Genomic DNA, 22,774 nt, shown 5'->3' with positions numbered 1-22,774 from the left:
AATGCGTCATTTTTTTTGACATTCTATCTCTATTGCTTAGCACTGTGCTTGGCATATGGTAGGTGCTTATTAAATGCTTGTTGATTGATCCATCAATCAGGTAAGAGTACTTACAGCACAAAGACCTGAGTTCTAGTCAGAATTTTAACACTTGTCATTCCATTCATTCATCAAACATTTAAGAGTCTACTGTGTTTCATGATGGTGTCTAGTTGGTGCAGTAGATAGAGTTCTGGGCCTGGGGTCAGGAAGACTCATCTTCCTGAGTTCAAGTCTGACCTCAGACATGACCCTGGGAAAGTCCTGTAACCCTGCTTGCCTCAGTTTCCTTATCTGTAAAATGAGTCAGAGAAGGAAATGACAAACCACTGCAGTATCTTTGCCAGGAAAACGCCAAATGAGGTCACAAAGAGTAGGGTACAACTGAATGACTATGTTCTATGATGAATATTTATACCATGCACCATAGATAATAGGTTGAGTCAGAAGGAAACTTAGAGGCATTTACCCCTTAACTTTACAGATGAAAAAATCTGAGGCTCCACTATATGAAAGTCATATATATCATTTGCTGGAAAGTCACACAGAGAATAAATGCTTTTCTTGATTTTCTGACTAAGTTCAGCTTCTGCTCAATGTTGACTAAATGCCTATTGTGTGTTAGTTGTTGGGGTATAAAGACAAAAATGAAGTAGCTCCTACCTTCAGTGTACTTAAATTCTATTGAGGAAAACAACTTGTTGATATACGTACATACATACACACACACATATATATAGGATAAATTAATCCCCTGTATTACCAGTAGAGAACCCCCATCACCTCCTTTGTTACAACTATAGCTACCATTAGGAGATCGTGATCTTGGTGGAAGTAGCTTAGTAGGTTGGGTAAAGATGGCGCAGTCCTGGAAGAACCTTTGAGAAAGACTTTGGTTGAATATAAGACCATCTTAGTTATCAGCCTAACATTAATCAGTCACCTATCATAAGGCGGGAGGGCTGGAGCTGATAATCTCTTCCTGGGGCTTTCTCATGCATGGCTTCTGCATTCTCCTAGCTTTCCTGACCTCATCATGCTAGACCTGGGAGCTTCTCTCTTCTATGCCAGTCTGGGTATTTTCCCCTTCTCCTATGATTCCCCATAGGATTGATAGTAGTTATGTTTAAACCTTGTGCAATTCTCTTGCTCCTTGAATTGTTCGCTGGAGCCAGAGATTATGGTAAACTCAGTCCTCTATTTAGGACATGGCCAGAACTATGTCCCTTACCTGAGTATATGAATATGCTAAAATGGGCTCCACACACCTCTACTGATCTGAGAGGGTCGCCAGTCCTGAGTTCTGAAACGTAGCTTTTACCTATGTCTCCTGCATTTGGGATTTCAGAAATAATATTCCTTCCTTAAAGGCATTTATCTTTTTGGAGGGTTAAGCCCAGTGTCTGAGGTAAGTGTCTGAGGCTGGATTTGAACTTAGGCCTGCTAGTTCTATCCACTCTGCCACTAATGGCATCATATTTAAAATTATTTGACTTTCAGGTGGGGATAAAATTTGCTCAGTTATTTAGCTTTAATGGAGTTTTTTTTTTCCTGGTAGGTAACAGTAACAATACAATCAAATACTTATGGATTTGTGATTTCATAGATTTTGATATTTTCTCCAGCTACGCAGATTGTAACTCATCCATGCTTGCCTATTCTGTGAGACCCTTGACCATGTCCACTCATAAGTCCCATAGTGGGATCCACCTTGCTTGAGGGGCCATCTTTGCTTTTTCCTGAGATCTTCAAGATACCAGTGGGAGCACTCCTATGGGACACCTTTCATCCCTTTTCTCTGCCAGTCAACCAGCCCATTTTTCTTTGCCTATCATCCATTTCCTTTTTACTTTATGATGATAAAGTAACAATAACAAAATAATGAGTCAGTGTGTAATAGTGTATAACTACTTTCTGCTGGACTTTGTAAGGTAAATAAGTAGTGCAGGAATCATTTACAATGGAGGAAAGTGAGGTTTCTGAGAAATTTAACAATTTTACCACAGTCATCCTGCTTGTAAGTGTTACAACATTGTACTCTTGGAACTGAAACCCATGTCATCTCCAAGACTGTCATATCACTCTGCCTTTTTCTGGTAAACCTTTGGGAACTTTGTTCTTATCTACTTTCTTATTTTTCTCCTTGTGCCCCAAGAGGTCTTTTTGGGAAAATGTACCAGAATCTTGATTTGAAAAAGAAATATTTAATGTATTTTATGACCTATGAATCTTTTCGGAGAATTGCAGGTTGGTGGACATTTTTTTTCTTGATCTTGCCTGTAAGGCATTAATTCACCTGTGGCAATATTTGCAAAGTTGTATTTACTTGATTCCTTATTGTTATGAATATTTCACAGTGGCAACATGCTGGCTGTAGGAAAGATTTGCTGGACAAAGTAATAAACTTGATGGTAAAGCTTGCTTAGTAAATGCTTAGAAGAAAGTTTGTTAGTTGATTGTTTATGAAATTAATGACTTGGCTTTTTTGAGCCTGAAAAACTGAAGAGTTTAATTGTATTTTTGATGAATAAATAAAACTTAGAGTTATAGCTTTGTAACCGAATAGTCATTATCATAATTGAAAGAAGATGAATTTTGAAGATTTCAATGTTAATGATTGCCAGTCCTTTTTAAATGTCTGACCTTTTAGCTGTAGGAAGCAATGAAAAGTAAGATTTGAGTGGAAAAGGCATGAAATTGGAAGTCATTGAATCTTAGTGTTGGTAGGGACCTCAGAAACTCAAAACTATTTTCATCATAATATTAAGATATTTTAATTTCTAATATGGTAATTATCAATAAATATAACCCATATATGAGCTATTTGAGGGATTCTTAATAATTTTTAAGAATGTAAAGGCTGAAGAATTTGAGAACCACTGATCGAATCCAGTTCATACCTGTACAAGAAACACTGTCTACAGCATTCCTGATATGGAGTCATCATTCTGCTTTGACTGGAAGGCCCACAGTGAGGAAGAGCCCTCTACCTCTCCCTTTGGAGGTAGCCAATTCCATTTATGGAGAGCTAATTGTTAGAGAAAATTTTTCCTTACATCACATCAAAATTCCAATTGTTACCATTTCTACTCTTTGATCCTATCTCGCTCTACCCTCTGAGGACAAATGAAATTAAATTAATTCCCCTGTTGCCTGACAATCCTTTAGATATTTGATGACAGTTATCACATTCCCCTAAATGTCTGTTTTCCCATGTACTTTCAACTGATGTTTGATCAGTGTAAGGCCTTTAACCATTCCAATCTCCCTCAAGACACTCAGTCTTACCAATTTGTGCTTTCTAAAGTGAGGCACAGAAAAGAATGACTTCTCCTAATTTTACATATCTTGTGTTAGGAGGTCTGGCTTTTTATCAAAATAAAAAATATGCAATTTATGATTTAGACCATGCATCATATGGCTCCAATCTGGCTTTCTAAATTTATTTCCCATCTCACTGCCTGATGCAATTCTCCATTCCAGCAAAACTGGTTTACTTGCTGTCTGTCATGCAAGACATCCCATCTCTAGTCTACATTCCTTTATATAAGTTGTCCCCCATGCTTAAAATATTCTGTGTCTTCAAATGTTCTGCATATTTTTTTAGTGAAACTTTCCTTCTCCCTCATTATTTTGTATTTACTTGTGTACATGTATTCCTAACGCTTGGTACATTGTAGGTGCTGTCCTTGGTGAATTGTCCCAATTGCAGAATTCCTGACTTTGCAGCTCTCTCAACTCAGTAACCTCAAGAAATTTGGAATGATTTTCTGAAACAATTTTCTCATTTGAATTTATTCTTCATATTTTCTTTTAAAATTGAGATTTTATTTTATTTAATTAAGATCTTTGATTTCGATAGATGCAAAACATTGAGTGGGCATTGATGCAATTTGCACCACTCCCAAATGCAGCTTGAATAATATTAAAATGTAATTGTAAATATTTAACAAAATAAAAATAACAGTAGAACATAGATAGTGTTAAGTCATTCTTTTCTTAGTCAATATCCCACCTCAGAGATCCCTCTGTATGGTTTACTTCTGTTTGAATTACCAGTAGGGGACCCTGGGTGTTAAATTCCCTCCACTGATACTGAGTAACAACTTATTTCAGTCAATAAGCATTTATTTATTAAGTATCTGCTAGGTACCAGTAACTGTTCTAAGCCCTAGGGATACAAAGGAAGGCAGAAGACAGTCTCTTCTTGTGAGGAGCTCACAGTCTAGTGGGGGAGATACCATGCTAACAACCATGTACGAACAAGCTATATGCAGGATAAATAGGAAATAATGAATAATATGGAAGAGAATTAAGAGATTCAGAAAGGATACCTATAGAAGGTGAGGTTTTAGCTGGGATTTAGAATCTCAGGGCATTGCTTGGGGGACAGAGAGAGGTAAAGGTGACTTAGTCTAGTGTGTGTCAGATGCAGGGAGCCAGATCTTTCTGTCTCCAAGGCCAACCATCTCTTCCTGAAGCCAATAGCCTCTTGATTCATTTATCAGGTACATTTTAAAGAATCTTAACATACAATATAAAGCATAGGAACATAGGTGAAATACAAGTCCCTTGAAAGAAAAGAGGCTTAAATATTTTCAAGGTTGACTCTGTAAATCTAATTCCATCCAAGCTCACAAGCTTGATAAGGATAAACTGCTTCATGGGGAAACTCTTTGTTTGATTGAGGAGATCAAAGATCAGACTTGTGAAAAACCTATAGAGGGCAGCCTTCTACATATTTACTTGAATGCAGAAGAGAGATGGATCAGCCTTTGTGAAGTAGAGGACCTCTGTGTGCTGCCCCTCTGACTTTGTATTGCTTAGTTTGAATAGCCACATGTTTATTCTTGTGAGTGCATTTGGGAGGAGGAGGATGGTGCTGGTGGTGGTGGAACATATTTAGAGAAAAGTTGACATTTAAAAAAGAATCTTGCTGAACTGCATAAAGAGGGTGCTCAATTAAAACTTTCTAAGTGGCTGATTGATCATGTGAACTCCTGGCTGCTGAGCTGGTTTTCTGCACTGATTTCTGAAGACAGGTACACAGTTTTCTGAGTGGATGAGTTTGTAGACTGGGGAAATGGTTCTCTGCTTCATTTGGTCATGGGCCATGACTTATTTTCTCCTTCTAACCCCAAAGGACCTGTAATCTACTATGTGAGGTGGCAGAAGGGGAAAAAAAAGCAATTATAACCCTTTGTCACCTTTAGTTATGTAGGACTGCAGGTTTTTCAGGGTGGTCAAATTACAAGAACATACACCTAATACTGTTATTTGGTTCCTTGAAATAGTTATTTATTATTATTATAGTATTAACATTATTAGGTAAAAAATCCAAGAACTGGGTGTCAATGGGTGAATGACTGACATTAACAGCAGAGTTGCTCCAGTGGTATTTGACTAGTACTCCACTCTAACAATGTTAACAATGATGTAAAGCTGGTTAGGTCATTCTTCATGGGAGAGGTTTTTAACTGGGGGCACACAGAGCCACAAGGGCCCTTACATAGATTTCAGGGGTCCATATTTATTTTCACTAAACTCTAATTGAAATTTAGTATTTCTTTCAATTATTTCAAAACAATATTCTCTAGGTTTGAGATTTCTGAAAAAAAAACATTAGGAGCACTTGCATTAATCAGGTATAAGTATGGAACAGTAAGACCCTGTGATATTGCTTGCTTAGTTGATTTGGTTATACCTACAAAGATTAAAGAATCTCTTCACTGGCTATTTTCAAACTAAAATTTTATATGTGTGTATATGTAGATATAGATATCTACATATACATACATTTATGCGTGATATATATAGTTACATGTATACTCTAATAACATGGTAGATCCCTGATCTCATTGACTACTGTCCTAGGGTCTTGTGATGAAAGTGAAGCTTTTAAAGTCATTATAGAGGCACCACAATGAGAAAAGCTATTTTCCTCCCTTTTTTCTCCAACCTAACTTCACAATTAAATGATAAAGATAGCTTTAATTTGTCCATTTATATCCTTCTGAGTAATAACTCATATCTGTATATTGCTTTAAGGACTTATGAAGAAACAGCCTTGTGGGGGTAGGTAGAACAAGCATGTATTATTCTCATACAGATAAGGAATCCGAGAGAGGGTAAGTGATGTGTTCATGATGATGCAAGTAAATGTTGGGACCAAGATTCAAAGCCAGGCCTTTTGACTATTAAGCCCTCATCACCCTTTCTAAGTAGCGTGGTAAATTGTCGTTATTGGTTGTTATTTGTCCTTTGTTCTAGAAGAGGACCATGACATCAGGAAGGTGGTGTCTTGACTTGTAAATGAATGGGATTACAGTGAAGCAGGGCTGTGTAAGGTCACCAGCCTCACTTTCTCCTCCAGAGCCATCTGGGTCCGGTGACCAGATATAGATCAGGATGACTGGAGATGCCCCTTCCCCCATTATTATTGAACGGTGTATTGTTTGGAAACCTCAGGAGTGCGCTAGAACTTGTGGAAAGCAAACATGTGAGGTCAGAACTCTTGCTAGCTCTGAAAGGACATTTTATGCATCTCTGGTTCTCCAGAATGGATTTGGATGCAGTGACGAAGCCAATTGTTTTTGACGTGGAGTCTGTGACGTGGAGTCCCTCCCAGGCATTTGTGTTGCAAACAGGGCTTAGCTGACTGGCATTAACCAGTGATAATGCACAGTGTGCCTTTGGAGCATTGGAGGACAGACAGCAAAGCAGTTAGAGATGACTCAGGATTTAGAGATAGAAGGAACTCCTCCAGTTCAGCCTTCTTGTTTTACAGATAAGAAACCTGAAACCCAGAGAAATTTTGTGACTTGTCAGATATAAAAAAGCAAAAAGTAGTGGAGCTTGCATTCAGACCCAGGTTCTCTGACTCCAAATCCAGAGCTTTCCCCACTGTACAGTTTCTCAGAGGTCCTCTTCATACAAACCTCAGCCAGATAAAATGCTTGATAAAAGATGACAAAGAACCTTACCCCCTGGAGTGCCTTGCCTTGGTCCCAGGAACAGAGAGTGGGCCTAGTTATAATTAATACTTATTGTGACAATTTCCCTGTACTGTGGGTTTCTCTTCTTCTGTGAACCAAAGAGAATAACTCAGTCAGCTTTTCCTGGGCATTTGTCAGTGTTTACTTTCAGGTAAGGAAAATCCTAGATCAACATTTTCCAAGTGAACTATTCCATGGAATTTTTGAGCCAGAAATATTTTGATAGGGATACAGACAGGGTTTTGACCTGAGATTTCACTGGTGGAGGGAGCCACTGGAAGAGTAGATTGGATTGTAATTCTAATGTGGATTGGCACCTTTTCTGCAATTTAGGAGTCTCGAGAGTTGCTAATAGCACTGAGAGTTTTTGACTTACCCAAAGATCACATAGTTGGTATATGAGACTTTTGTGCTTTTCTAACTTTATCTGGCTCTATCTACCACTCCAGGCTTTGAAATAGTTTGTTGGAACCCATACATACTCATCTGTGGAACCTCTGATTATAAAATGGGTCTGGAGAAATTTCAGGAGAAAAGGAGGAAATTAAATCTATTTTCAAAGTGGAAAAAATGGTTTTTGCACATAATTGGAGGAAAAATAAACACAAAATCATTAAAAAAAATCAAACTGGAAAAAACACTGTAATATCTTTAATCTTTAATAATTTAATATATAATTTAATAGTTTGAAGGGAAAATTCCCACTAATTGAATTTTTCTCATGGGAATCTCAATATTTATTGTATGAAATGCATTTTGGGAAATGCTGGTGTCTTATTAGAGGTTCTAGTACTTTTAAAGATCTTCAAAATGTTCTAAGTTCTCTCTTGCTTGTTTTTGCAACTCTTTATCTTTTCTTAGAATGAAGTCGGTATGAAATAGGAGGATAGAGAAAAGCTGAATTCATGTACAGTCACTTGGATTATTTGAGTGACTATCCAATTAGTAGATTATGTAAAAGTGTTTTGCAAACCCTTAAAGCTGTCTTAATGCTAGCTACCTATATATCTTGGATAATCAAGAGTTGAGTCAGAAAAACCTGAGTTTAAATCTTGCCTCTGATGCATACTAGTGACCTTGGGCAAGCCACTTTATCTCTCTGTGTCCCAGATAATTTTTAGTCCTAAAAGCTGCAGGCAGATTGCTGATTTGTATTTCTGGAGAGAGTTTTCACATTGAGAGCTCTCCATACTTAATAAATCACACAATGGAAATTGATTTTCCACTCCTTCCCCTCCCCTCCAAAAAAACCAACCCAAAAAGGAAAAAACCCCAGCCCACTAAATTTGAGGTTAATGTTATGATTCTTTGGATTAAGTTTGGTTTGTGGATTAGGGAATGCATATCATCAGATCAGTTCTCAGAAATAGCAAGGAACTGTAGCTTAAGGCTTTCCCTCTCCTGCCACCTCCACCCCCCATCTTTGATGCTTCTGGTTTTTTTTACTACAATTCTTCATGTGTGGGAAGTGATTCCACAGCCATGGATCAAAAGCAAGAAATATTATGATGTTGATTCTTTTTTTTTCTCACGTGCTACACTTTCACCTTGAGTGGATTGGCCTGAGACAGGCACCTTGTGCAGCCTCCCAGAATCCGTACACCCTACTGAGCCATACAGCTCTTAACCTGGAAGGGACACATGTATATTGGTACTTTCTTCAAAGAAACTCTTTGAAGTGCAAACATTTCCTTTCCTGAAAAGAAGGGAAATTGAAAATAAAACTTCTTGTTCCGTAGAGACAATGCGCTCTTGGATCAAAGGAACTTATAAATGGAGACTCAGGATTTTGGCCTTGAAATAGAGGTGTGACTGACCCAATATCCAAGGATCTTGAGGACCATATTGGGATCTCTGAGTCTGGTGAGAACGTACTTTGATTTCTAACAGAATCATAGGATAGATATTGGGAATCTGATTAAGGAATCACTCTGAGTTTGATTTATATCTAACACTTTATCCAGCTGGTTATTTCCTGGGTTTTGATCTTTTGATATGTATCTAGGGAAAATGTTTAAGTGAATAGTAGTGTTTTCCCAGGGATGAAGAATAATAATCTGCTTGATTCATGCATGGTTGTTGCTTTGTATGTCTCTCTTTAAGATTAATTCTGTGCTTTGATTAATGAAATACATCATGAAATCAATGAATACTTAGCTTTGGCTTTGAGGTGTTATTATTTTTGAAAGACAGTGACACTTGGTTCTTAGAGGGCCAAGAAACTTTTCATGGGCAGATATGTTAACAGAGGAAATCAGATTTAAACTTGGTTCACCTGCCAATAGTGTAAAGTCTGGTGAGACTGCCCGTTGTGCTCACACATTTGAATAGTTCGTAGAGACTTTTTCTTCTTTTAGCAGCAGAAGGTATATTTTGGTCTTCTACATTCTATATTATTATTATTCTCTATATATTCCATATTATTGCCCTGAAATTATTTCAGTTAACCAGAAATACTTTATTTTAGTTTAAAAAAAGGTAGAATCTCCTTTTCAAATAATGCTGACTTATGGCAAAATGTCCAGTATAGATAGAAGTTAGATCTCCTATTGGGGAGGAGAGATTCAGCATTACGTAGGATGCCCTTTTTATTTAATGCCTTTGTTATTACCAACTTCTCAGATTCTGTTTGGAAATATTCTCTACCCCTGTGGAATGTATGCTCCTTGAGAGCAGGGACTGTTTCATTTAACTTTTTGTGTCCATCATACTTTATACATTGGAGGCTTGTTGATTGGTTATCAGTAGGATAGTATAAGCTATGTTTCTGTTTCTCTGGCTTTCCCATATTCTATTGGGTTTATATAATAGTACTTCTCAGTAGCATTTCTACTGGGATATTTCTGCCCATAACATAAGCTTGGTTTGAGGTATGGGCCAGCAGTTCATTGGTATGTGTTGTTATTTTCCTGATGTGAGTGGGTCTAGCTCTAATAAGTCTTTCATAACTTTCGTAATCATTCACTGGTAGCAACAGCTGCCACAACTCATAACAATGCACTGCAAAGACTAGGCTTGTGCAGAGAATAAATTCACATAAATAAGTCAGGAGCAAGCTAATAGAGATCTAAAATAGAAAGCACCTCAGAATCTAAGATCAATTCCCTCATTTTACAGATAAGGCACCTGAGTCACTCAATGTGACTTGCCCAAGGTCATAGAACTAGTAAGTTGAAAAGTCAGGTATTGAACCCAGATTTTCTGATTCCGGGACCACTGCTTTCCACATACCGTGTTGCTTTTCTTTTATATGTGTGTGGGGTTCTCATTCCTTAGAGGTTCTCAGGGTAAGAATTCTCAGATAAATATTTTGTGACCTTCAGGCAAAAATCCTCACTACAACTTAACCTCCCATTATCTACTGAAAATCAGTAATTATTTCCATGAATGCTATCAGGCTTAGATGGCATGCCTTGTTTTAAATTACCTCAGTTGTCTGACTGTAGCTTACCTCCTTCTCCACTATTGTAGGTGACATCATTGGTCAGAGATTGATTTTTGGAGATTCTGAGGTGCTTATGTATATCAATTTCAAGTGTTTCTTAAAACTACTTTCACTTTTCTTAGGCTTAATTCACTTGGTTTGGATGTAAGTGGACTCTACGGCAATGTTCATTCGTTTTGTGGAAGAGGAAATCTTATTAAAACAATGCTAGTTCGCAGAATCTTCAAGTTTGTTAAATTCATATTTGATCAGTCAGTCAGCTTGTAGTTGTTAAGCACCTACTATGTGCCAGACATGGTGCTAAGTTCTGATCAGTTGTAAGAATGTTTGTATGTTACCAGGAATGATGATAATAGTAAATAAAAGGGAATGTAGAATAGTGGATTGAGAGCTGGACTGAGTTAGAAAGGCTTAGTTGAAATCTTGCCTCATGAGCTGTGTGACTTTGGACAAGGTCACTTTAACTGACCCAAGCATCAGTTTTTTCCTCATCTACAAGATGACATTAGTAGTGTCTACTACCTCAGAGCCTTGTTGAGAGGCTTAAATGAGATGATCTTTATAAAGCATTTTGCAAGTATTAAAACACTAGTGTCCCCAAAATCTTGGTGCAGTTTTAAGCTAGTGAAGTTTAGCATTAATCGATCCATCAGTTAATCAAAACACTGTGCAGGGTGTCCTGAAAGTCTTGGTCCAGTTTTAAGATACTAAAATTTAGCTTTAATTTTAATTTATTAATTAAAACACTATGCAATGTGTTCGGAAAGTCATAGCAGTTTTAAGATACTATATCTTGGCTTTAGTTGCAATGAATGAATGAATGAGTAAATGAAACCCCCATGCAGGGTGTTCTGAAATTTCTTCCTCTTGGTGTAGCTTCAAGTTATTAATCTTAAAGCAAAGCTTCAAGAGCTTAAAACTTGGGACTTTTGGGGCACTGTGAATCTGTGTTATTAGAAGGTTCAAGTAAATTGAAGGCTTCATTGTTCTGGATAACATTTCATGAGTTCAGTTTTGTTTTACTTGATAAAATTACACCCTAGTGGATCTCTGTATTGATAAATCATTTGGGAATAATTTTTAGGGAACAAGGTCATGATGACAACACAAAGGAGAAGAACAAAAGATAAATTGCTTAGTTCATTGAAACAATGTCCTTTCCATTGGAAAATAGTGATTCTTAGTGAGAATTCCATCTGGTTCATTCACAGCAGTCCCCAGTTGACCAAGATTTTAACACAGAAGTGATTGGAATAATACCTTATTGTTGTCTGAAGCAAGAGTGACTTGTAATGACATAGCATTTTCCTATAAATTCTCAACTTGGTGTTTTTAGCAGCTTATGGCAACTGTGATTACTTTTCAAATCTCAGCGAAGAACTTTGGAGGATACTTGGACCAAACTCATCACCTCCTTTTTGAGTAATCAGTGCATATAAAAATTTAGAAATGGTGCACGTCTTTTGTTTCCCACTAACCAAATTCCTGAAGTCTTCAACCATAAAATGCTTTCATATCCTATTGATAAGCCTCAGTCCTTATGGACCTAGAAGGAACCTGGAACCTTAAGGGGGCTGCTAAGCTCTCCTTTTCCACAGATACTTAAAACTTTCTTCCAGAAGCTATGTGATATTTGGGTAGGGTAACATTGAGGGTGAGGCAGAGCAGGGCAGGATGGAAGATTGGGAGGGGAGAGCAGAGTATAATTTTATGAGGGTATAGAATCTGGGAGATTTCTCTTTTCTCTTCCCGTAGTGGGGAAAGCCTAGTTTGGTCATCCAGAGGGCAAGGTGTGAATAATCCAAAAATAACAATGGAGAAATGAAGAATGGGTGAACCAGAAATAATTGAATTCTTTCTGGATAGAGCATTGCACGATGGGGTCAGGAAGACCTGAGTTCAGACACTAACCCGTGTGACCCATAACCTCTCTGTCCCTCAGTTTTTGCATTTGTAAAATGAGGAGGTTGATTACGGTGGCCTCTGAGGTCCTTCCTCTAAATATCTGATATGATTATGCAGTGTATCTTTCAGCCAAACTGGACTGGTAGCTCTTGCTTTCTGCCCCATAGCACCAGCCCCAAGCATCTGTACCAGAATTGTATCATGGTTTTTAAAGCCCAGCTCAGCTGCCACCCTCCTCCCTCAAGGATGAAGTGTCTGTCTCCTTCATCTTAGAACAGTTTGCTTATTTCCTTTGCCTCTATCAGGATGCCTTCTGACTGTCTTACTAATCTACCCCATCCGTAACATAACGTACTATTTGCTGGTAAGCTCCTAGAGACTGGGAACTATTGTTGCTCATTTCTGAATTCTCAGCACTTAGCACCGTGCTTTTAATATATAATTGAATTAGATATGCTTAAGGAACTGGATTTTTAAAGCACTAGTGCCTGACAGTGTGAATCCAGGTTTTTAGTGAGGTAAGGTGAAATAAAAGCCTCCACACCTCAAAGGGTGTCATGCTGACTACTTCACACATAGTAGGCTGTTAAATTTTTATTGGACTAACAGGGATGTGCCTTTCAATTTCACATCCTTTTAGGTCAAAACTTTGAGATCTGAGGAGGAACTGAAAAGTTCAGTATGTGCAAATAAGGGTGTTCCCTTTATTTCATTTTAAAGGCAAGTTTACCTTGTAGAACATCAGTGTAAAGTGAAACTGCTGGTTTTGATAAGATGCCAGGTCAAGAAAGTAGGGAAAAAAATACTACTTATAAATAGAGCAGAAAGCCCAATGTTTCCTGAAGTGCATGTGTATTTTGATATTAAGACAGCAGCAACGAGAATAGATCTTTTCCTCCTTTCCAAATTAATCTGGCCTAAGACTTCTCAGTTCATAGGAATGCCTGTGAATTCTATCACTATGATTATGTTTCTTCATCTTCTAATTAGACATAGTAAAACTAAAGCAGGAATTACCAAGGGGGGCAGTAAATACAATCTTAATGTGATTAGTAACTTTCTCTATTTAATATGTTTATGTAATTAGTCAACAAGTAAGTATTAAGCTCCTCCTATGTGTCTAAACATTAAGAAGTTGGCTATACTTTGTATACTCATATCATTTGTAGATGAATAACTGATATTTGGGTTTGTCTCTATAAAATGTTGGGCACCTATTCCATTCTGGAGAATGTAATTCCTTATAACATTGCTAGGGGAAAAATCAGATTGATAACATTGTATCAACCTATGAGATTTTCTCTCATTTTGAAAATTATACAGTACCTTTTCCAGGAATGAACCTGTAGTAAATGTGGGGGTCACCCGTACTGAACAGCTTTTATATTTGCATTTTCTTAACAATTGCATTTCCTCATTGACCTGAGTTATCTGATAGGAAGGTGAATCGTAAATTCCTGGTTTGGATTGTTACAGTAATTTGGTTGTTGGGAGCCTAATTCCAGAAACTTTATAATGACTCATCACTTTAGCAAAGAAGGAAATAAGCAGATACCTTTCAGCCATTTAGTGATACAGACAGATGGGTAAACTAGCACGTATTTAAAATTGTGCAAAATATTCATGGAGAAGCGGAGATCACAGTCAGAGAAAGGGCTTAGTAAGTTCAATTCACTATATCCATGTAAAAGGGAAGTCTCTGTCCAAAGGAGCAGAATATTTTTTTCAGCAAAGAAAATTGAAGCAAATTAATGGTACAGGGAGGTAGTGTGAGCCAGTTTATATAACACTACCTGGAGTCAGGAGACTGGCTTCTAGCTCTCATTTAATTATTTATTTATTCACTTATCCATTTATTTATCTGTTTCTTTATTTATTTTTGCCATTAACTAGTTCTGCACTTAAATTGCTATTGTCCACCTCTTCCTTCATTGGACCCATGATTCCTTACCAATAAATGAAGGAATTGAGCCAGATGTAACAGGGAAGTCCCTTCAATTTCTAAGGTCTGTGATTCTGTTTTGTGGTTATGAGAGCTATGACAAAGCAGCAAGGAGTTGGGCTGTCTTGGGGAGAAACTTCCTTGTTATATTAAAGAAATGTTTTACTGATGCTTTTTGTGGTTTATTTTTATGTTAATATCACGCCCAACAAATGCCTCCCTTCTCATTAGTCCAATTAAGGAAACAAAAGGACATTTTCCATTTCTAAACACATGGGCCTCGTTACACACATGTTTTCTTATTTTCACTCATGCCTGCCGCTTTGTTGTCATCCCTTTTTGGAGTTTTCTTGGCAAAGATGCTGGAATGGTTTGTCATTTCCTTCTCCAGCTCACTTTACAGGTAAGGAAACTGAGGCAAACAGTGTTAAGTGACTTGTCCAGGGTCATACAGCTAGTGTATATATATATATATATATATATATATATATATATATATATATGTACACACACACACACACACACACACACACACACACACACACACACACACACACACACATATATATATATATATATATACACACATATATGAGGCTGAATTTGATCTCAGGTCTTCCTGAGTCTAGGTCTGGCACTCTATCTACTGTGGCACCTAGCTGCAGGTAGTGTTGTTACTTCTGGCACCTTGCTACCTAAGAAAGGAAGTATGATTTGTTATCAGTCTAGTTCAATTTAATAAGCATTTATTAAATGCCTGCTGTGTGCTTGGTTTCACACTGGGGATGTGAAGACAAAAAAGGAAGTCTCACCCTTCAAAGAGCCACAGATATTCATTGATTAATACAAACTAAATGTAAAATAAATACATATCTGGAGGTCAGGGAAGGGGAAGGTCATTATTTCTCTATTCAAGATGGCTCATTGTTGCCTTAATTTGCATACTACTTTTGGAAATGTTTAACTTTATGTTATTGTGACTGTAAAATATTTTCTTGGTGTTTTGTTTCATTCTGAATCCTTCCATAAAAGTCTTGATTTTGAAGAATCTTCATTTCTTGTGTCTGATGATGAAAAAAATGTTCATTCAGACTATTGCAGAAATATTCATTAAGCGCCCTATATTTGTTGATCTCAGTGGAGAAATGAAGGGAAATGAGGGAGTGTCTTGCTGAAGCCACCTGTTACCAAAACAAAAAGATACCAACCAATGCATGGAACCATGCAGGATAAATCAATGACCTTTGGAATTAAATCTGCTTAATGGGACCTAGAGAAAAGCCAGCGTTTTTGGAACAGTTTTATGATCTGCAGAAACACAAATGGACATGTTCTACTCTAGTGGAAATATTTGTCCCCAGAAAAGGGAAAGAGACATATTTAAATAGGAATGCCTGTTTCCTACTGTTAAGCATGGTGGAAGCAGCATCCTGGTGTGTGTAGTGCCTTTCTTCTGAAGGTGTTGGTGTCTTGGGATAGTTATGAGAGAAGTTTTGGCATCAAAATGATCTCAGCAGGGAGGAAGCTTGGGAGAGGTTATTTTTTCAACTGGACTATCCAACACACACATCAAAATGTATACAAGCTTTATCAAAGGAAAAAAGAATTAGGTATTGTCTATGGTAGCTTGAATTTAAGGAGAAAACTTCAGCCCTCATGAAGGACAATTGAAGTTGTGTATTGTGATGTTTGGAAAAATCCACTGTTTTCTGTTTTGAAGTGTTTGCTTCAGATGTTTTTACTTTTTCCTTGGCCCTGCCGTCTCTACGCAGACACCCTTTTCCCTAATCAGATAATAGAAATGTTAAAGGTGAAATATCTGTTTCCTTGGCTGCTACCAGCTGCCCCATGGATAAGAAATGACATATGGTTGACCTTTTTATTGCCGCTTTAGCAAAAAGCATATGTTTTGAAAGTAAGCTTTTCATCCAGATATAGGAACATCCTTTAAGTTAGACCTTTAATTGGTGCCAGGTACCTAATGATAGAGATATTTTTGTTAATTGAAGGGCTGCTTTCTTTTAATATTGACAGTGTCCACAGGTATTGAATGCCAAAAGATAAAGAATGGGGTGCTGATGAGAGACTTTGCCATCTCAAAAATAGGCTCCTGTGGCCTTTTTAGCAAGGGAGAGCAAGACAGAACAGAATGTGCCAGATTTTGGTTTTCTGATTTCTACACCCCTCCCCTGAATTGGCTCCATATACAAAAATGTTCATAGGACTTCAAAGGATGGGATAGAAAATTACTGCCAGATAAGATACATTGGCCTTAAAACTTAATCAGCATCCAGGTAAGGGATTTCTTTTTTTAAGATTATGTAGATTTGCCCCTTGTTATAATTCTGGAGACAACACATTGGAGTGTTCTTTTATGTGTGTCCTTGGGCATAGTTGTATGTGGTCATGTATGAATATTCCAACACCATGGTAAATCCCTAATCTCATTGACTCAGGTACTCTTTTGACCAATTCCCATTGCAACCCAAAATAACAAAGAAGAATGTGTATTTATTTATATTTTTATTCAGACCACACCTCTGATTTTATTGGATTAGAGAACTCCCCTGCCTGTGTAGATTGATACTTAGAGAGGTGTCTGGGTAACTGAAAAGTTAAATGATTTGCTCAAAATCTCAACAGTCAGAATGTGTCCAAAGTAGGGCTTCAACTCAGGTCTTTCTGACTCCTGGCTAGCTCTTTATTTCAGGACTCCCCTCCCCTCTCGCTTCCCATGCTACCTCTCATGTATGAAGTGTGTTTGTGTTATCTGCAGATCTGATAAGCATATAGGCTATGCCTTTATCCAAATCACAGACAAAAATGTTAGTTCAGGCCAAGCAGAGATCCCTAGGGTGCTCCATAAAAGAATTCCTTCCAAGTTGACTTTGTGGCTACTCTTTGGATCTAGTCATTTAAACAGTACCACGGCCACTAATTTTATGTGCCAGTATCTAACCCTATCTTTTATCTTTGGGGAGATCTAGGTCATGCTTTCTATAGTTGTTGTTCAGTAGCTAGTCAGACTCTTTGTGACTCCGTGGATCATAGCACACCAGTTCTGTCCATAGCATGCCAATTCTTGGCAAAGATAATGGAGTGGTTTGCTATTTCCTTCTCTGGGATTAAGGGAAAACAGGTTAAGTGACTCACCCAGGGTCACACATCTAGTAAGTATCTGAGACTGAAATGGAACACAAGTCTCCCTGACTTCAGGGCTTGTATTCTAGGTGTGCCACCTAGTTGTCTCTAAAATTTCCCTGAGTCCCTTGATCCACCAGTTTAGTAATCCAGTCAAAAAAGAGAAATGAGATATTGATGAAATTTTGCTGACTCTTTCTGATCATTGCTTCCTTTTCTAGGAAATTTTCTACGTGTTTACTCCTTTAGAATTTTGTCCTAGATTCACGGTAAGTCCTCTCATCTTCCAAGAGATCCATTCTCTACCCTTTTTGAAAATACAGACAATATTTCCTTCTGTTTTTCATAGTTGTTCAGAAATCATTGCCCAGTAGCAGTAACTCAGTGATCCCATCTATTAAGATATACCCAAGTATTTAGTTCTCTTGCTCCTGGTAGGTTGAACTCATCTAAGTGAGGTAGGTTCCTTCCTGCTAAGAGTCAAACACAATTGAACCAACTGAACAACAAAAGTACCTACCTGATAAGAGTTGTTATAAGGCTCTAATTAAATATATGGAAACTAGAAGGGGAAGTCTTTGAAGCCTCAATCCACTACTCTGTACATTATATCATGCAGTATTTGGGGGACATTGGGAGATCTGGACTTCTTGGGGGTATTAAGTCTTTGGAGCATTTCTCAGTTTGGACAGGTGTTCTGTCACTTCCATTCTTAGATTAGCTATTTAATAAGGGCATTTCAATTAGTCTTCAGTTGGGAGAATTCTTTTTCCCTTTATGGAATCTTAAGATTGGAGCTTTTCCTACAGAATGGAGAAGCTTTATCTGTTTTGCCGACACACTGATACAGGTATACTTTAAAAAAAAGCTACTTTGATGAGTATGGTGTTCCCTTTATCCCTCATCTCCCCCTCTCCCCTTAGAAAATGTAGGCTTCTTTCAAAAATATCTTTTTTTATTTCAAAGTTAACTATTGTTGTGATAAGGTGGCCCTGGGATTTCTTCCAGGACAGATCAAAGGAAATTGGCACAGGGTTGAATAATCATTGTATATATAAAAAGAAAATCATTGTATTCATAGATGTTTATTTGATTTAGAGCTCCTGTAATGAAATGAAAACTGTGCCTGCACATGTGGACATTTAAATGATTTTTGATCTGTATTTAGTTTTAGAAGTGACATGGTTTCTTTCTTGAGACAACTGTGGTATTGTGAGTAGACATATTCTCATGATCCTCAGAACCATCCTATGGAACACTGCAATTATTCTTACCCCATTTTGCAGATGAGCAAAGTGAAACTGAGAGGTTAATTGAATTGCCCATGATGATCACTTAGTAGCTTTGCCAAACTACCTGCCTGTGCCTTAACATCTGAGGCTTGGCTTCTTCAACAGACATAGTAGACCTTGTGCTATTCACCTGACAGGGTTGTCAGAGTCAAATAAGATGATATCCGTAGAGTGCTTTGTAAATCATAAAGCATGGTATACATGTGAGCTCTTCTCAGCTTTTCTCAATGACTTGTCATATGTTTCATGTTGGAATAACAGGTGGCTTTCATTTGTTCCTTTGGCTCAAGTGTGATACGTTGATCTTGAAACCTGGTTTAAAGAGGAAGGTATTTAACATTATTACCTATGTCCTTTCTCCAGGATGATGATTTAGTTCAGAATTAAGTGAAATCTCTGTCACACAATTAAGTCTTCTAGACCAAGAAAAACAAAACATAGTTATAAAGTAGAACAGGGCAGCCATCTGAACGGAGGATGTCCTCAGAGTCTTATTCGTATAAGATAAGATAACTGGATGGAGAATTTAGAGGGTAGATGACTGACCTTGGCAACTAGAAGGTTCATTTCCTATCTCTGCAACATACAGCTATGTGACTGTGGGCAGTTCCAGACAACTCTCAATATTGTGAATTACAGGGCAGTTGCTGATGTACTTTATTAGAGAGTTTCCATTCACATCAGGAATTTGCTGAACTGATGAAATCACAGGTCTAAATCTTAAACAGAATAAAACACAGGAGCTCCCAGGTGTTCACCTCCCACCTTCTCCAGCCAGAGAGAGGGAAGGCCCCCAGGGACAAGGGATGCTGAGCAGGTGTGGTTTTCCCAAGTTGATTTAATCAGATGAACTTCTGCAGATGATGAGTCCAAGAAAGCAACCCAAATGGGAAATGATTAGGAGAATTCTGTTTGCTGTAATTTAAAAAAGCTTTATTAATTTTTTTATTGTATCACTGTTATATTCCAAATAATTACTCCCTAACAACCTCCTTCCCCATCCCCATAAAATTTTCCCTTGTAACAAGTTCAGTTAAGCAAAATAAATCATCTTGGCTGTTTATGAAAATGTATGCTTTATTCCTCATCTTATATAGTCTATTATCTCTCTGGCAAGAGGCAGTAGGCATGCTCCACCTCCGAAGGAGAATTTGGTCACTTTGATCAAAGACGTCCTTCAATGATGTTTACATAAATCTGTTGTGGACTTGGTAACAGTTGTCTCCTGGTTTTACTTGCTTTATGCTACATCTTTTCATACAAATCCAAGTTTCTCTGATTTTTATTTTTTACTCCTCCTTTCTAAGTGGATGATAATGTTCTATCACATTCATATGCTACAAGTTGTTTAGATGTTCCCTAGTTAATGGGCACCCACTTTCCTCCCTGTTCTCTGCCATATTACTTCTTTTCATGAACCATATCTCTCAACTAAACAGGGCTCTTGCTATTTTCCCAACTGCCTCTCAGTTTCTTCCCTTTCTGTCTTTGCCTACCCCTTTTGCCTGAAATGCTTTCTCCAGTTTCTTGACTGTGGAAATTCCACTGTCCATCACCCTTTACACAAGTGCATTTTCTCCATGAAATCTTTCTTGATTTCTCTAGTCAAAAGAAATCTGTTTTTCTGAGCTTCCCCAGAATCATGTGGGGACACCTTACTGTATTACATACAGTTATGTCCATACTGGTAGTTAATAACAGGGACAGAAGATAGAAGCCTTAGCTTCTACTTCATGGTCTTCAGAACATTATTCCAAGTTAACCTGTATAACTAAAAACATGACTTCTTTTCCATACTACTTTATCAGTTCCTTAGCAATAAAGACTGTCTTATTTATGTACAAAGCCTTATAGATGAATGAATATCTGTCTTGGACCCTGGCAGTAACAGCACATCTTTTTCTCCATACCAGCCCTCTTCTGTCTGGGTAATGTGCTGAATGGGTTATCCTGGGTTTGTGTTTTTATAGGACTTGACTATTTTGAAGATATTTCTTCTGCCTCTTAGCAGCTGTCATCAAGAAGCTAATGAGTAGTCCATTTGGAGAGACTTCAATAGCTATGGTGACATTGGCCATTAGGCCACCTGCCATCTTTATAGATGACATTACAATTTGACCTTTACTTTGTAAATTTTTTTTTCCTTGCAGAGATATTTATGCTTCAAGGCCAACAGAGAAGAATAAAAGAAAAATAGACAGAAATGTAAGTTAAAAGGCAGGAAATAAGACTAGGGACAACAGAAAAAAACAGACCTTGAAATTATTCTTTAATCATTTGTTTCTAAAGACATAAAATGATACAGGGAAAACAAACATTTCCACTCAATGTATACACAATTTAGTAAAATAAATAGTATAGCTTTGTAGGTTAGTGGGTCCTTGGGTTGAGGAAGAAAGCAACTTTCTGTGCCTAGCATTCTTTTTTAACCTCAGTTCAGAACATAGGAAGTCAGGAAGGAGGCCTGTAGGTAAAATCAAAACTTTTCATTTTCAGAAGCCAAAATGAATTCTTATGTTCAAGCTGTACCCTGAAATTTTCTAGTTTAGTGGATTAATGATGGTAAAGATATAGATTAATAATAATAAAGATAACAGTTTATAGTTACAGGTTAGTGTTTAAAATGCAGTTGTATTTGATCTTTTAACCATTATCACTGTTTTACAGAGAATGATGAAACTTGTCTTCTGAGGTTACCTGAGTTGCCTAAAGCCATACCTCCAAGTTAGTGGTCGATCGGGACTTGAACCCTTGGTTGTGATGCAGGGAACTGGGTAAAACACGTTCTAGTTTAGTTTGTTAGTGGTTGTAGGTCTCTTTCCTTTTCCCTTAGCCTCTACGTCTAGTTCCTCTTAAGTAGAAGAGGCTCACAATTCTATCCTTTTTAGAGAATTGTTCAGGAGTTACTGAGGTTGGAATTGGGTCTTAGCTAAATTTCATCTCTCTCTAAATGCTCTACAAACATTAAATTTTAACTTAATATTTGTTGAATGAATAAATTGAGGGAGAAATTGTGAAGGAACTCTTAAACTTATAACTTTACCAGTATTCTTGACTGTGTTTCTATTAGAAGTAATGAGGTTAGGTTTCTATGTGGAATAAATTGGTAAATTTCCAAAATGATGTATAACAGTGCAGATGTTTTCTGTAAATCAGACAATTCAGTCAGTTAGTCAAACAGCAAACATTTATTAAGTGTTTACTCTGTGGCAGATGCTATGTTTAGGTGCCTGTTCCATGATTGTCTGATTAAATACCTAATAATCAGTTTTTATTATCCCAATAAAGGTGTTTTGACAGAATTCAAGTTTGAACCTTTTTATTCTGGGGACCTTTTGTGGGTAAGGTGTGGTTTAAGAACAATAAATAAAGATGAGGTGGACTGTTTCTGGAGAGTACAGAAACTGGAATTGTAAGAAAAAGCCAGAAAGACAAGATAGAAGACAGCTGTCATCAAAGTCTAGAGAGTCTTTCGTAATTGGGAAGGGGAATTTATATTTTTTAACTTTCGTACAAGTACATGGTTGGTTGATTGGTTAGCATTTCTGACTGCTTGGCCATCATAGGAAGGCACGTTTCACTTTAGGAAATGCCTTTCAGAATTCTCCTGAGACTATACTGGTTGAGGATTAGAATGTGCAGCGTTGTACAAGCAGAGATGTCAAACCAGCACCCATAGAGTATGGCCAGCAACATAACACAACCAGTAAAATGTAATTGGGAACTATTTTAACAAAATAAATACAACTACAGTGGGACATAGATAATGTTAATATGTGGTTGTTTAAGTTAGTAGGCCTGAAGGAATCCTTATGTGTGGTTTGTGGCCCTCATTTCCATTGGTACAAGGCATTAAGCAAAAATAGTAAATACCTTTGAGAGAAACCATGTGAGAACTAGGAGACTTGTGGTGTTATCTACCCAAATTCTTTTCAGATTAGCTGATCTCAATGAATCTTTTCAACTTTATATCCTAGTACTTAACTATACCAACCTTTTCTGGCTAGGCTGGTTT

General features: G+C 37.4%; 1 protein-coding gene across 4 annotated transcripts in view; it reads left to right on the top strand.

The window, feature by feature from the left end:
• The window catches only part of SLC7A1 (solute carrier family 7 member 1), a 70,969-nt gene that overhangs the window by 2,644 nt on the left and 45,551 nt on the right, over nt 1–22,774 (top strand). For 2 of the 4 annotated variants that reach the window (XM_072611827.1, XM_072611831.1), the window contains one exon: nt 8,774–8,897. The exons of the other annotated variants lie outside the window; for them this stretch is intronic. The gene's annotated coding sequence lies outside the window, so the exon portion shown is untranslated. The remainder of the gene's footprint in view (nt 1–8,773; nt 8,898–22,774) is intronic. 4 annotated transcript variants of the gene reach the window in all.

The sequence above is a fragment of the Notamacropus eugenii genome, chromosome 5, assembly GCF_028372415.1.
Source record: "Notamacropus eugenii isolate mMacEug1 chromosome 5, mMacEug1.pri_v2, whole genome shotgun sequence".
In the NCBI taxonomy this organism is placed as follows: domain Eukaryota; kingdom Metazoa; phylum Chordata; class Mammalia; order Diprotodontia; family Macropodidae; genus Notamacropus; species Notamacropus eugenii.
This window is presented reverse-complemented; position numbering and strand designations above follow the sequence as displayed.